Below are 15,651 nucleotides of genomic sequence, written 5' to 3' on the forward strand. Positions count from 1 at the left end.
AAAGCCCCAGAAACAGGAGCTGGGGACAGTCATGTGATACCATTGCTCGTGTCAGGAAAATCCTGGTTGAAGGATGACAGGGAGGGGGACTCCAAACACCCACAGGAGATCTCTGCAGAGGGGACCAGTAAGCCCCACTCTTCCTGGAGGACCAGGCCTCCCTTCCCCGTGGCTTAGGTTTCTAAGCCTGGTTGAGGCCTGGGCTAGGGAGCAAAAGGAAGAATCATTAGATTGAATGAGAAATTGAAATTTTGATGCTAGATTAGATTGGAAATTTTAACTCATAAAAATGAGACGTATAGTGTCTGAGAGTATCCAGAAAAAATTAGGGGCTATTCTCCATATAGGGTCCAGGAGCATGGAACTACCAGAGCGAGCTCTGAAAAAGAATCTCAGCAGTGGGGCGCCTGGGTGGCTTAGTCGTTAAGTGTCTGCCTTCAGCTCAGGTCATGACCCTGGGGTCCTGGGATTGAGCCCCGCTTCGGGCTCCTTGCTCGGTGGGAAGCCTGCTTCTCCCTCTCCCACTCCCCCTGCTTGTGTTCCCTCTCTCGCTGTGTCTCTCTCTGTCAAATAAATAAATAAAATCTTAAAAAAAAAAAAAAAAAAGAATCTCAGCAGTGTTGGGAGAGAATCAAACTTCTGCTTTAGGCCTGACCAGCCCGGCCATTCCGGTAAACTGGTCTCTGGATTGGTGTTCTGAGGTGGGGGTGGTCTAACTGTCTTCCAGGCCCCCCTTCTTCCTCCCTCCCACCCGGCCCTCCACTACCCGCTGGGACGAAGCAGACACTGGGAAGGATCCCCCGTGGTTGTCTCTTCCCATCCACTGTCCCTGCACGGCTCCTTGTTTCTGTCCGCCCAGCCCCCCAGAGCAGGAACCCACTCATTCCTCCCCTTTCCCTGCCCACCCTAGAGCCTATTTTGGCTTCTTAGAGCTGAGTCCACCATTGTACCTGGGGCAGGGCTGGGTCCCTATCCTCAATATAGGACCGATACAGCCACTGCTCCTATATCCCCGGTTACAGATAGGGAAACTGAGGTCTGGGAAAGCAAGGGAACTTGCCGAAGGCCATACAGCCATCCCTGACAGAGACAGGTTAGAATCTAGGCTGTTGGCTCCCTAGTCCTGGGCATAGTGGAGCACCCGGGGCTCCCAGGGCCCGATGGCTGGGCCAGGGCCATGACAGGTCCTGCTTGCCACCCCTCCCTGGCCTGTAAACCAGAGGGATCAGAGAAGATGGAAGGCTAGAAAGATTCCTTCCCAGAGGCCCACGGGCCCAATTCAGATCAGCAGAGATGTCCCTATCAGGTAGCTGCGCGTTCGCCCACACCTAGCCCTGAGATTCTGTGGGCCACTGGGACCCTCAGGGAGCTAGGGGTCAGAGCAGCTTCTGCCAAGGTCATCGGCTGTGCCTCTTGCCTAGTGCCGAGACTCAGCAGGTGGGGTTGAAAAAGGACAGGTCCTGGAGTCAGACCTGAGCTCAAGTCCCCTCTCTGTTAATTACTAGTTGTGCATCCTTGGGCAAGTCCCGGGGCTTCTCTGAGCCTCATCCCCTCATATGTGAAAAGGGAATAAGGCATAGGCACTCAGTGTGAGGACAATGAGCTAATGCACCCAAGGCACGCATCCAGTGTCTAGCCTGCCAGGCTGCTTCCTGTCCCCCGCAGAGAGCTCTGTTACCTCCAACTTTCCCTTTGAACAGTATGGTGAAGGCCAGGGCGGTGGTCCCCCCACCCCATGCTCCCCTGCTCACCCTGCGTGGAGCCCCAGGGTCACCCATCTATGTTTACACTTCTTTCCCTTCCTCTGTCCCACCATTTCCATCCTTTTCATCCCGCTCTCCCCTTCTTTTAGAAATGACATAATTAGAGGGATTTAATGTTCTGCTGCTGAAATCTTCATTTTCTTGGGTAATTTCCACTATTTCATCAAGGAATAATTAATTGCATTGTCTTTAATCAATTGTTTTACAAATCCAGCAGCGGGAGGAATTCTCCCACCATCTCTGCAGCTGCTCTCCCCTCCTGGGTGAGGTGCCAGCTTCTGCCAGCCAGAGAGCTTGGCTGCCAGAGCTGGGTTGGGGGGCGACTGTAGGGGAGGGACCCACAGTCTCCCCCAGCCCCGGGGGGGAAGGGGGCAGGAGAGCGCAGGCAGCTAGGAATCCACCTGGCAGCCAGGGGGGAGCACCCACCTGCAGGGGGCAGGCTCAGGGAGAGGCTGTGCTCACCTGTGAGTTCAGGCACCCTGCAGTCTAGACAGGTGGGGAGGATTGGTCCCACTTGGCAGAGGCAGAAGCCCAGAGGAGGGGAGGGACTCCAGTCTTGTGGGCTCTGGGGCTCAAGAGAGGGATGATCCAGAAGTGATGTCTTAAGGAGGGGGCTGGTGATGATGGAGAGAGTGGCAAGAGTGGAGGGGAGGGACCTCCCCGGGAGAGGTGGAGAGTAATGGCATGATGGCCAATGCTTCTATAGTGCTTATGGAATGCTGGGTGCTGTTCTAGGCACCTGGCCAGCACAGTAACCCTGGGAATAGGCCCTCTTATTACCCCTAGCTGAGGCTCTGAGAGGCCAAGTGATTTGCCCAAGGTCATATGGCCAGTAGGGTGTAGAGTTGGACCTTGGCCTCAGATATTCTGGCTCTAGGACTGTGGGTTTATTCACTTGCCCACAGCCACTCTGTGATAATGTCCTGTCTCACTCGAGAAAGGCCAAGCCCTGCCATGGCCAACAGTGTCCATATGGTCCCCTTCTCATTGCTCCAGCCCACTGGTCTCCTTGCTGCCCCAGGGCATTTGCTCCTCCCTCCTGAGCATGTGCTCTTCCTACAGGATTGCTCCCAGGCTTCACTGACGTCTGCTCTGATGGCCTCTCCCTTTCTCTCCTACCCACTCCATCTCCTTGTAACATTGTCTTTTTCCTCATGGTACTTATCCAGGAAGCTATCTGTGGTGGGCATTAGTGCTTTCCACCAAGAACTCCCCACTTCCGTCTTCCAGGTATGAGGGAGGACTGTACTTCCCTGGCCCTCAGAGAAGATGAACGCAGCCCTGTGACTTGCTGGTGGGAAGTGAAATAGGACAGAAGCGTCATGTGTCACTCCCAGGGCTGGGGCTGGGGGCTTTGTACTTACTGCACTCTTTGCCATGCACCCCGTTGTGGTGGAAGTTGGAAGCCTCCTTCAGCCTAGGTCCCTGATGAGGATGACACAGAGCAGAGTCCCCTGCAGGAATCTCCAAGAACATGTACTGGGGGTGAGAAATAATTCTTAGTGACTTTAAGCCCCCAGTGGCAGCATGACCTTGCCCATTCTGGCTGATATCTCACTTGATATATTATTACTCATTTCTGGGTCTCCAGAGTGTCAGCATCATGGGAACAAGGGTTTTGTGTCATGGTCCTATTCCCAGCTCCTAGAACATTGCCTGGCACATAGTAGGTGATCACTAAGTATTTGATGAATGAAGGAAGATCATGTTCCTTTGTGCAGCACTTTAGAATTCACTAAGCTCTTACACACACACACACACACACACACACACACTTATCTTACTACAGCTCCATGATGTAGGGAGTATCCCCATTTTACAGATTCCGGAAATGACACCCAGAGAGGTTAGTTGAGTTGCCTCTTGACATGTAACCCATTAGTAGTGGTGCTGGGACTAGAATCCACATCTCTTGTTCACTGCTCCCCATCCTGTCCCCTGTCTATTTGCTCCCAGGTTAAAGCAGCCAGAGCTACAATTACCCCTGACCCCCATGAGGGTATTCTTCCTTTTAGCCCTCCCAGGCACTTTACCTCTGTGAGACGGGGGAATTTCCTTTAGGTGGAGCCCATGGTTCCAGGGTCTGCTTCTTTCTCCTCCCCTGTGGAGGTACCTGGCCATGGGTGGAGTCACCTGCAGGATCTCTCCGTTACAATGACATTTCACCCAGCTAGAGCTACCCAGCCCCTCTAGTCTCTTTTCTCAGGAACTGTCATATCTGGAGCACGGCAGAGGCAGGAGGGCATTGTAAAGCCCCTGCACCATAGCTTCCGCCATGCTCCCTGGGGTGAGGGGGCTTCCGGGTCTCAGTCAGGGATGTTAGCTCTTCCTTTCCACGTGGCTCCACCGAGCTTGGCTACCTGATTTTCCTGCCTCCAGGGGATCTGGAGTAGCAAATTCGAAGGGGAAAGTAGGGAATGGGTACACTGGCCCAGTAACATGCAGGAAAGGGAAGATTACGAAAACATGCAAAACTCAAAGGACCCAGACTTTGGAACCATTTATTGCAGGGGTGAGGCAAGGCTGTAAGTCATCCAGTAAAGCAGGAAGGTTGCCATCCTGCAGCCCAGATGTGAATTAATGTTTATCACACAAGCTGCTTGATGTGGGCAAGTTGCATGATCTCTCCAGACCTGAGGTTGCTCATCTACTGATGATCTCCAAGGCTCTTTCTGGAAACTGCATCTGCATCAACACAAGTCATACAATCAATCAAACAAGGTTCAGTCATGCCCCATATGCCATTTTGAAAAGGCAGGGAAGTCTGTAACACCTTGTAGAGATATTTCCCTCCAAACATCTTAAAGACATTTCCCTCTAAAGGTTTTCCATTTTAAGAACTTTTATGGGCTCTGCGCTGGGCACTGGGCACTGCGCTGGGAATACAGAGTTGTAAGATCCCTTTTGCTTTTGAGTTTGTCATCTGGTGGGGACAAGACATGTCAAGTGATCACTGCAATCCACCAAGATGCACTGGGGCTAAGAGAGAGACCGGTTCTTCTGGAGGATCACAATGGCTGGGTCTTGACAGATTGGTAGAGGGGTTTTCCTGGCAAAGAAGGAGGGCGGGCAATCCAGGTAGAGAGAAGAGAGTCAGAGAGGAAAGATCTGGAGGCATGAAGCTCTTGTGTTCCAAGAGTTGCGGTGGTTTGGTATCCCTGGAGCATCACACTTGAGACCAGGAAACACTAGAGATGAAGCTGGACAGATAACTGGGATGGGGGGGTGGGCAGTGATAAAAGCCTTAAATGGCAGTCTAGGGAGTTTGGACCTTACCCTCTAGGCAACAGCGGAGCCAGGGAAGGTTACAGAGCAGGTGAGCAATGTGGTCAGATCAGTTTTAGAAAGTGTCTCCTTCCAGCAGCGGGTGTAGGGGGGTGGATGGGAGACAGGAGCCCCAAGGATGGAGGCAGGGAAGGCAGCCGGGGGTGGGGGTGCTGCCAAAACAGGGACGAGAGAGCATGGCCTGGGCTGGGACAGGGTGTGTGGGCGTGGCCAAGAGGGGAGGGTTCCGGGGCTGCGCAGGAGAGAAAATGGACCAGGTTTTGTCAGTGACTGGATGCTGGGGAGAAGGAAGGGGCGAAGGCACACCCACGTGTTTGTCTTTGGCTCTGGAGGAAGCAGGGTGGCCAAGGCTAAGAGTGGAAATAGAGACACAGGGGAATATGATGAGCTCGCCACTGAATTTAGTTGAGCTTGACATTGGACACATCAGCCCAGGGCTCTTCTGGAAGGCCAGTGAGGTCGACCATCAGAGTAGGCTGCGGCGGAGGGGGCGGGGGGGGGTTGGGGGATAGGGTGGGGGGAGATGGGAGGTGTGTTCGCTACCTATTTTTTTTAAAAAGATTTTATTTATTTATTTATTCATGAGAGAGAGAGAGGCAGAGGCAGAGGGAGAAGTGGGCTCCCTGCTCCACAGGTCAGGGAGCCTGACATGGGGCTCGATCCCAGGACCCTGGGTTTGTGACATGAGCCGAAGGCAGATGCTTAACTGACTGAGCCACCCAGGCGCCCCTCACTACTTATTTCTGTGTAACAAATTACCCTAAACTTTGGGCCTTACCACAATAAACATTTGGTGTCTCACAGAGCTTCAGTGGATCAGGAATCTGGGCCTGGCGTCACTGGGAGGTTCTGGCCCAGGCTTTCTCGGGCAGCCAAGAACCGGGCCAGGGCTGCGGTCAGATGCGGGCCCACCTGCCACTGGGTCTGCTTCTGAGGTGGCTCACACACCTGGCCAGTCGGTGCTGTTTGTTGGCGGGAAGCCTCGGTGCCTTCCCTTGGGCTGTCTCAATGTCTGCATAACATGGCCACTGACTTCCCCAGAGAGAGGGATTCAAGAATGCGCAGGGCAGAAGCCTATCATTTAGTGACCTGGCTTCAGGAGCAGTCTGTCATCTTCATGACCTCCCATTGTTTACACACATCGGCCCTCTTCAGTAACTGCAAAGGGGGGCGGCGCCTGGCTGCTTCAGTCAGTAAAACAGGTGACGCTTGATCTCAGGGTTGTGAGTTCAAGTCCCATGTTTGGGGTAGAGTTTGCTTAAAAAAAAAAAAAACTGCAAAGTGTTGTGAGTGGCAGGAAATGACACCTGGGGAGCTCCTTGGAAGCTGGCTAGCAGAGAGAGAGGACATCCTTTCCCACTCCCTTGTTCTGTGGGTGAGGCAGTCCAGGCCGACATAGGCAAGGACTTGCCCAGGACCACACAGCAAGTCTGGGTGAGGGCCTAGGCTGGAAGCCAAGTCTACAGAGGCCCAGTGTCCCCTAGAAGGCCTGGAGGGAGGCAGAGAGGCCCTCAAGAGGCAGATGCCAGGCACCCAGCACCAGCAGGGAGTGGGGAGGGGAGGCTGAAGGACTGGCCAACCTCTCTGAGAGCTGCTGGAGGAGGGGAGCCTCCCTCCTCAACCTCCCCTGGAGGAGGAGTGATAAAGCAGGGCTGCTCCTGCCGGTCCTGGGCAGGCTCTCCCCACCTTCCTACCACCCAACTCCATTCGTGCAGGTGAACAGGAGGCACAGTGTGTTTGTTCATCTGCCTACTTTTCATTTTATTTATTTGTTTGTTTGTTTGTTTATTTGTTTATTCAGTCAACAAACATTTACCAAAAACCCACTATGGGCCTGGCATCTCTATGACCCATGTTGGACATACATGGATATATGTGTTCCATTGACCCAGTATGTGAAGCTTATAGTCTAGTGGGGGAGACATGTGTGAAGCACATAAAGAGAGTTATTCATAAAAATTGTGAAACATGCCTTGGAGGAGATTAGCAGGGACACTTAGTTTAAATAAGGTAGTCAGGGAAGATTCTCCAAGGCAGTGACATTTAGGTCTAGAACAAGGAGGTCAGGAAGGCAAAGAGTTTAGGGAGAGGGCATTCCAGGCATAGGGACCAGAGTGTGCAAAGTCTGCAAGGAGGAGAAACTGTGGGCACGATGAGAATTCAGGGGTGACCTGAGTGCCACCAGTGAGGAGGAGGGAAAAGGTGCTGATGGGGACAGAGAGGGCAGGGCAGGTCAGGTGGGGCTGGCGGTGCAGGCTCCTCCCTGTGGTCCCAACCTTGAGACCAGGCTAACAGGGTTCTGACTGCTGTGTGACAAATGAGCCAGTGTGACTCTGGAGAGGCAAAAACGGGGGACTGGCATGAAGGCTGAACTGTCACCAAGGTGGACTTGAGCAGGACCTGTGGCCCCTGCTCAAGAGGGATGGACAGGCCGGGCTGTGAAGGAGAGCAGCCAGGAAGCTGCTGCCAGGAAGCTCGGCTGGGGTACAGAGGCCAGAACAAGGACGGTAGCCTGCTGTGAGGCTCTGGGGCCCTAAACGCTGAGCGGATCTCTGGTCGGGAGAAGACCCCCAGGAGGTCAGAGCCCTAAGTTTCTGAGTCTCCCCAGGGGAGCACCCCGAAGTGCTTCCCTGTGGCCTTAGGTGGGGGAGCACCCCGAGCTGAGTGAACTCTGCCACTTACCTGCTGTGGGGCCTCCCGAAGGCCCCTCACTCTCCCCAAGGCCTTAGTGCCCTTCCTGTCGAATTGCATGAAAATCCCCACCTCACAGGAGACTGTCAGGATCAAAAGGATCACGGATAAGAAAGGGTCTTATTGACTGAGAAGTGTCCCTCTCAACCCCCAGTGAGGGTTCGGGGTTCGTTGTTAGGAAGGAACCTGGTAAGGGCTGGCTGGGGGCCCATTAGCCCTCTGCTGCGGCGCCCCCAGGCCAGCTGAGTCCGGGCAGGGGGACTTCCGCCAGGGGGTGGTGGGGTTAAGTGGGAGCTAAGAGGATTAGAGGGTCCTCGTGAGCTGCGGGCACACTGCTGCTCTGGGCCCGGCTGTCAGCGCCAGAGGCTGAAGAGCGGGACGGAGGGAGAAGGAAGCAAGGAGTCAGGGGGAGGGTCTCAGAAGAGCCAGGAGTCCCACCTGCTGCACCCCCGGCCTTAGTGCACACGCACACACACACACAGTGCACGTAGCACACGCGTGTGTACCCACGCACACACATGCACACGAAGCACACGCGGTATACACATGAGCACGTGCATGTCTGCACGCACGTGTACACACACATATAAGTGCGCAGCACGCACGTGTGTGCCCTCCCACGAACAACACGCAGCACGTGCACACAGACACTCGTGAGTGCACACGCACACACAGGATACCCAGGCCCCCACCCCAGCCTGGTCACGCCCTCCCCAGCTCACCCGCAGTCTGGCCCTCGCGCACAGTCTGAGACCCCAGGGCCCATAGGCCTCTAGGCCACCACTGCTCTGCAGATGCTGCTCCCAGCCTGCCTCAGTCACACGGACAGCCCTGTGACTTGCAGTGTCGCATAGCTAGAAGAAGTCCGAGCCAAGATTTGAACTCATTTTAGTGTGTATGCTTGTATATGGGGGCGGGGAGACCAAGTCGTGGAAGGTGGATCCAGGGGCCCCTCAAGGGCCACCCCCACCGCCGGGACAGGGAGGATGGGTGACAGACTTCATGCCCACAGGGAACTGGCCAGACTCGCCTCCCAGGTGGCCCTCTCCCCCATCCGGCCTGATGCCCCTTCTGGGTCAGGTGGGGCTGGCGGTGCAGGCTCTCCCTGTGGTCCCAACATTGAGGCCAGGCTAACAGGGTTCTGACTGCTGTGTGACAAACGAGCCAGTGTGACTCTGGAGAGGCAAAAACGGGGGACTGGCATGAAGGCTGGACTGTCACCAAGGTGTATAGTCAAATGTATAGTACTGGCCTGGGGGCGCTGCAGCTGAGGGCTAATGGGCCCCCCAGCCAGCCCTCACCCTGGCCTCTTTCATCTCATCACATTTTCAAGTGAACGGTCAAGGGCTGTCAGGGTTCATGGGGCCAGGGTGGGAGAGGGCTAGCCCCCCAGCCACACACTGTCCCTGGCCTTTCCTTTTCGCTCCCTGGACCCATCTCCTCAGGCCCAGGCAGGACGCTTCTGGCCAGGGGCCTGTGCACCTGGAGAATTATCCAGAAGGCTCGGAGCAGCCTGACTCTGTGCCCGGTGTCCGCAGGCTGGATAGAGGGGGACGGAAAAGGGGCTGGCATCTGCGGAGGGGTGGCTGCCGGGTGCCTGGCGGGATGCTGGCCTCTTTCATCTCATCACATTTTCAAGTGAAAGGTCAAGGGCTGTCAGGGTTCATGGGGCCAGGGTGGGAGAGGGCTAGCCTCCCAGCCACACACTGTCTCTGGCTGTCCTGCTGCGGCCCGAGGCCATGAGAAGGTGACCCAGGCATGAGCAGACTGGGGTAAGAGGCTTCGAGCTGGCTGCCCTGCACACGGCCACAGGTCCTCAGGCCCAGAGTATCCAGGTGATGCCAGGCCTTAGCTGGGGGTGGGGTTGGTTCTTAGATTCCGCCCCCCCCCCCCCCGGAGGTGGCTCCAGGGCAGGCTGGGAAGGGATGACATGGTGGCAGGCTCTGGAACTCCCTGGAGCTGCCCCCCACAGCCTGCCAGGGGCCCGGCCAGCACCGCAGCCAGAGATTTGTGGGGAGGTGAGCATCCAGCCTGAAGGGGGGGCACAGATGAATCAAAGCTGGGACGCCCAAACTGCAGCCGGGTCTCAGGCTGGCCCTCCCATGTGGCCTTCAAAGCTTCCTTACCCGTGCTGCCCAAGTCAAGCCCGGAGCTGGGGTGAGGGCATCAGGGCGGAGCCCCGGCCCTCTGCCCTCTGCCTCCCCAGGGGGAGTCTCTGGTTTTACTGCCACTGGGGCTGGAGGTGAAGAGCTGGGCTCTGGAAGACCTTCGCGTGGGTTCCCAGCACCAGTGTCCCCACACCAGGTATGGGAGCTGGGGCCAGGGCACAGCTCTGGGCCTCCGTTTCTTCAGCTGTAAAATGAGGATAATGGTCATATCTGGGCCCTTGTGGGGGTTCAGTGGGTTTGCTAAAGTGCTAAGAACAGGGCCTGAGAAGTAAGTGGCTCTCACCTGAGGCCCCAGGACAGCACACAGGGACATGGACCTGGCTTGGCCTGTGCCTAAGCTTTCTGTCTCAGGTGCCTGTCTGAGTGCCTGGGAGGGGTCAGGGCAGCCCTTCCCCAGCACGTGCTGGTGCTTGCTCAGCAGGCTCAAAGTGGGGCCAGGGCAGGGCCCCCCGGGAAGCTGAGGGGAAATGCTCCCTGTTGCAACTCCTGCAGGGACAGAGCTTGAAACCAGCCTCCCATCCCCTCTCTGTGACCCCATTAAGGGTTTTCTTCCTCTGGAAGACCCCTGGAAATGGATACTACTGATATTTTTGTTTAAAGAAGAGGTGCTGAGGCTCAGAGGGCACATGACTTGCCCAAGGGCACACAGCTGGTGAAAGCCAGGCTGAATCTGAACCCCAGCCTGGGAGCTCCATGTTTCTTGCAAGTACATGGGTCCCCACACCCTGGGACCGGAGATGGAGGGGCCTGGCCTACAGCAGGTGCTCACCGAGTGTGAATTCCCTGTCTTCACCACGTCTCACTCCACATGGGCCCACAGGATACAGTGTAGAAACCTGTCAGGGCGAGGGGATGGTGGGAGCTGGAGGGACCCCAGCCCCAGGTGAGCCCCCAGGTGAGTGCCAAGACTTGCCTGGGAGAGGCTCAGGAGACAGGTTGGGGCCCTGGGCGGATCTCCTAGCAGCATGGCCCCAGGGCCCCTGCCTGTCTGCCTTAGGCGCCCCAGGGAGCCCTGCTCAACCACCACCCCCAGGAGGGGCTGTCTGGCTGGCAAGCCCCACTGAGGTGGGGGCAGGGCAGAGGGGCCGGGCAAAACTCTGGCTGAGCCCCCAGGAGGGCAAAGCTGCTGTGGGGTGGCCTTGGGGGAGGATGGGCTCTTTCTTTGTGTTCGGGCCCCCATCTCTCTGTCTCCCTCCAGGTGTCCACATTGTTCCTGCCTCACTCTCTCTGTCTTTTGGGAGCTGTCTCCCTTCTCCCTCCATCTCCATCCTTCTGCTTCTGTGCCCTGTGCCTCACCTCCATCTCTCCTTCCTCCCTCCCTCTCTCTCTTCTTCTCTCTCACCCTCCTTTTCCCTCCCTCTGTCTCTCCGTGCCTATCTCCTTCCCTCTCTCCTTCTCTCTCTCTCCCCTCTCTCCCTCCTTCTCTCTCTCCCTCTCCCTCCCTCTTTCTCTCCCTCTTTTTCTCTCCCCTTCTCCCTCACCCCTTCTCCCTCCCTTCCCCCCCTCCCCCGGTCTCAGGATTCTCTGTCTCTTCCTATCCCCTGCACTTTCTCTATGTCTTATCCCATGTCTCTGTCTCTTTCAAATGTCTCTCCCACATCTCTGTCCCTTCCAGGCTCCCCACCTTGTTGCCCCTCATGTTTCTTGTCTCTCTGTCTCTGTGCACCCCAGCACTCTCTCTGGCCAGCCCCCTCTCCTTGAGGTCTCCCCTCCATCAGATGTGCTTCTTCCCCTGCGGTCTCTCTGGCCCAGGAATGTCAGAGGTGGGCACGGTTGCTGGCTCCCAGCCTTGGTTGAGGGGGTCACACCATGGGATGTTTAGTGGGATACGCAGGGAGGTCCATCTGAGCAGGGAGGCCAGACTTCACCTCATGATCAGGATCTGGCCTCGCGCTCTCTCCGGCCTCATCTTTCCCCTCTGCTAAATGGGCCTAAGGGCCTTGGTGGGAGGTCTAGATGTTCTCTGGGTTGTGGTTGGTCCCAGACTGATAGAAATAGACAGAATATCAAGCCGAGGTGGTGTGGAGAGAGGACTGCGCGGCTGTCGGCTGTTGGGTCTCTGCCCTTGAACTCCATCTGCAGGCCTCTGGCTGGCGCTGCCTTCCTCTTCCTCTTGCTCTTGCTCCACGCAGGGCGGGCGCTGGGACCTGGGCGCACCTGGGCAGCTTTGGCTGCATCATGGTGCCCTCTGGTGGCACCAGGTAGACACTGCGGCCGCACGTCCAGGCCCGCCGGTGCCCGGCATGGAGTCCAGGTCCTTGCTGCAGGACAGTGGGCGCTTGGGGGTACCAATGGAGCTGAGCCCTGCTGAGCACTTGGGGTGGGCTTGGCTCTCTTCCAGTTGCCTCTACGCACTGTCTCACTTTATCCTCTCCCTGCCCTAATCCTCTCTACATCTCACGGATGAGAAAGTTGAGATGAGCGTTGCAAACCCGGGCAGTCTGAGCACAGGCTTGACCACCACGCTTGGAATTCTGCCTCTAAATGATGTGCAGCAGATGCCTCCAATTCCGCCTTCAAGGACGACTCATTCTTTGGGGCTACTTCTTTGACTAACAACTATTCATACCTACTGTGGGCGGTGCGCTGCAGGAAGCATCAGAGCCAGAGGGGCCCATAGGTTCCACCTCGTCTGACCACACCATTTTATAGATGGGAAAACTGAGGCCCAGAGCGGGAGAGTGATGGTCCCCACGCCACACAGGTGCGTATGTGAGTTTGTGGGAGAGCCGACCTTCCGTGCCCCGTTCAGTGCTCAGCCACCATGTGCGTTGAGGCAGTGTTGGGACCGGGATAGAAGACAGTGCGGCTTCTGGGGACACGTGAGGCCACCGTGGGTGAGGCTGGAGGCCCTGCAGAGAAAGCGGCAGCTCCTGGAGTCCTGCGCATGGGTGAGTCCAGAATTCCCGGAGGCAAAAGCTGGAGCCTATGTCCAGGGACGCGGTGGGAGCCTGGCAGGAGGGAGGTGTCTGAGCATGGACCCGGGCATGGCGGGGACAGGCGGCTGTGTCTGCACCTGGTGCTCGTGTGTCAGGGTGTCCTGCCGGCCAAGGAGCCTGGCCTGATCATGGCAGCAGCTGGCGGGGCGGGGCGGGGGGGGGGGCGCCACCTCCAGCCACCTTGGCTCCCTCCCACGGGCTTTCCTGAGCCCCTGCTCTGGGCCAGGTGTTGCCCGGGCTCTTGCAGTCCAGCCTGCCGAGCACAGAAGACTGCCTCAGAAAGGGGTCCCTGACATCTCTGTGGTGGTGGAGGTCTGCGGGGATAGGGGCGGTGGGGGTGGCAGCTGGCCTGGGAGCTCTCCGCTCCGCTTCTGGAGCTAACAGGCTGGTAGTCACACAGAGTGCAGGCAGGGAGCAGTGCGTCGGGCTGTTCACTTAGAAAAAGCAAAATTTTGCAAACTTCAGGAGAAGGAGAAAACAAAAAATAGACAGACTTCCACCCTGGATGGGAGGGAAGGGCTGGAAGGGCCTGGATGGAGAATTCTATGGGGGAGAGAATGCTGGAACCCCGCTCTGGGTGGGGGGTGAAGCTTCAAGGATTTGGGAGGCTCAGGGACCCCTGGGCATTGTGTCTCCGGAAGAATCTTCCTCTCCTCCTGCTCACCCCCAGAAGCCAGAGGGAGCAGGAAGCCCACTGAGGGCACGGATCTAAGACACTGGTGAAATCCACAGATGCCCAGCTCCCCCGCCCTATACCCATATGTTCACAGGCTCCCCAGGTGACCCTGACTTTGTTCGGCTGCAAACCAGAACTGGGACATCATAGCCCGGGCTACTTTCCAACCCTTGGCTTCTGTGATTCCAGACCCTGAGATTCTCTGGGTTGGAACCGTCCTTCCAGCTGTGGCTCAGCCCTCATGTCACCTGGAGAAGCAGAGTCCCAGCGATGGGAAGTCACAGCCAGCTCCACACCGGAGCTGTAACCCTCACTGCGTCTGGCTTGCCAAGCCAGGTTCCCGGCCCCAGAGAGGCTGACTTGGTCATGTGGCAGGAATTCCCAGCTGTCAGGGGCCTTGGGGAGAGCTGGGTGGGGCCTGTGGGTGGGGGCATGGAGCCTGGCAGCTGGGGGTGGGCCCCACCCAGCCTGCAGGTGCCCCAGGTCTCCGAGGTTGGGTGGAGGCCATCTTGGGCTGTCAGCCATTCAGGGCATATGCCCACCTCCTACCCCTGTGGCCCAGAACGGAGTCCCTGGGGGGGAATCCTGGCCACCAGGGGAGGGGGCAGAACCCTGGCTCCGGCCCCAGCGATGGGAGGCTCTACTGAGCCGTCACATGGGAGCGCCATCCCTCAACCCCCGCCCACAGAGCCTCAGGAGGATGTCCGCGCGGTACAGGCTGAGCTGTCAAGGTCACTGGTCATGGGAGGACAGAGCGAGGGTGAGGGCACCCACTGCTAGCCTGGACGCCACCCCCACTGACTCCTCCTGGCTCTGATCCTCTGCCCAAGGCAATTGCCTGCCCCTGGCCTCACCTGTGCCCTGAGGCTCTCCCTCTCTCCTCCCCTTTTCTACCCTCCTCATAGCTTCCCCAGCCCTGGCCCCCCCAATCCAGATCCCTTTAGAGACAAGCAGACCTGGGCTGGGCCCCAGCTCCCTCTCCCCTCCCACCCCCTCCCTGCCCCCACAGCTCCTGAGCTCTGTGAGCTTGGACAAGCTGACAAACCTCTCTGAGTCTCAGTTTACTTACCTGCAAAGTTGGATAGATCCTATCTCATGAAAGGACGGTGATGGTCTTTAGACCATCTAACGTTGGTTGAGCACTTAGTCTGTGGCGGGCACTGCGCAAGTGTCTTACTGTCTTGCGGACCGGCCAGAGACAGCTAATCATCATCCCCACTTGGTAGCTGGGACGCGGAGGCTCAGGGAGAGGCTTGTTCCTGGCTGTCCAGCTGTCAGTGTAGAGCTGGGCTCGGGGGCTCCGCGATCTGTGTTCTTCGCTGGGCGGTAGTGCACGGAGCAGGGCCATGGGCAGGGGTGTGACCTCACCAGGCAGGGAGGGTGGGCGAGGCTGGGACCTGTCCCCTGCGTGTACAGAAGATAAGAGCCTGGGTTTGGGAGACAGGCCTCGGTTTCCTCATCTGTAGAATGGGGAAAGTGGCAACTATCCCTAGGTTGAGTAGGGACAGACTAGGTGAAAGGGACAGAGCCTGGGACTGGATCTAGCCTCCCACACGCTCCCCTGCCCAAAGCAAGAAGGACTCAGGTTGGGGTAGGGTATGACTCCGCCTTGTGGAGACAGTTACACAGCAAATATTGGTGAATTTAACCCTCAATTGGTGAATTTTTCCTGCAACCACTATTACAAATCCTGAGACCTGTGCCCAAGGGATGAAAAGGGCTGCACACATCATCTTAAGCCCCTCCCCCCTGACCCAAGGCCCTGAACTTAGTCTCCTGAGTAATGCATAGTAACCCCATGCACCGGGGAAGCAACCGCAGCTCAGAGCGGGGGCCAGGCACACCCCGAATCACACAGCCTCACAGCCCGGGGGGGCAGAGGTCCTGTCCCTCCTCACCCCCACAGGGCTTCCCCTCCCCAGGGGCCTGGCTCCCCCCACCTCAGCTGCTGCCTTCATTAGCATTGCGAAGCGCCCCCAGCTAGGTTGCCATTATGTGGTTGGGGAGATTCACATCTGTAGGTTCTAATTCACCCTAATTGACCCTGCAGGGAATCTTTCAAACTCCTGGGCTTTTACAGCTTCTTGGAGTTTTATTTTGGCTTTTGAAAAATCATGCATTTATGCCAA

This window comes from Leptonychotes weddellii, chromosome 4, assembly GCF_054177405.1.
Source record: "Leptonychotes weddellii isolate Sample4059 chromosome 4, ASM5417740v2, whole genome shotgun sequence".
NCBI lineage: Eukaryota > Metazoa > Chordata > Mammalia > Carnivora > Phocidae > Leptonychotes > Leptonychotes weddellii.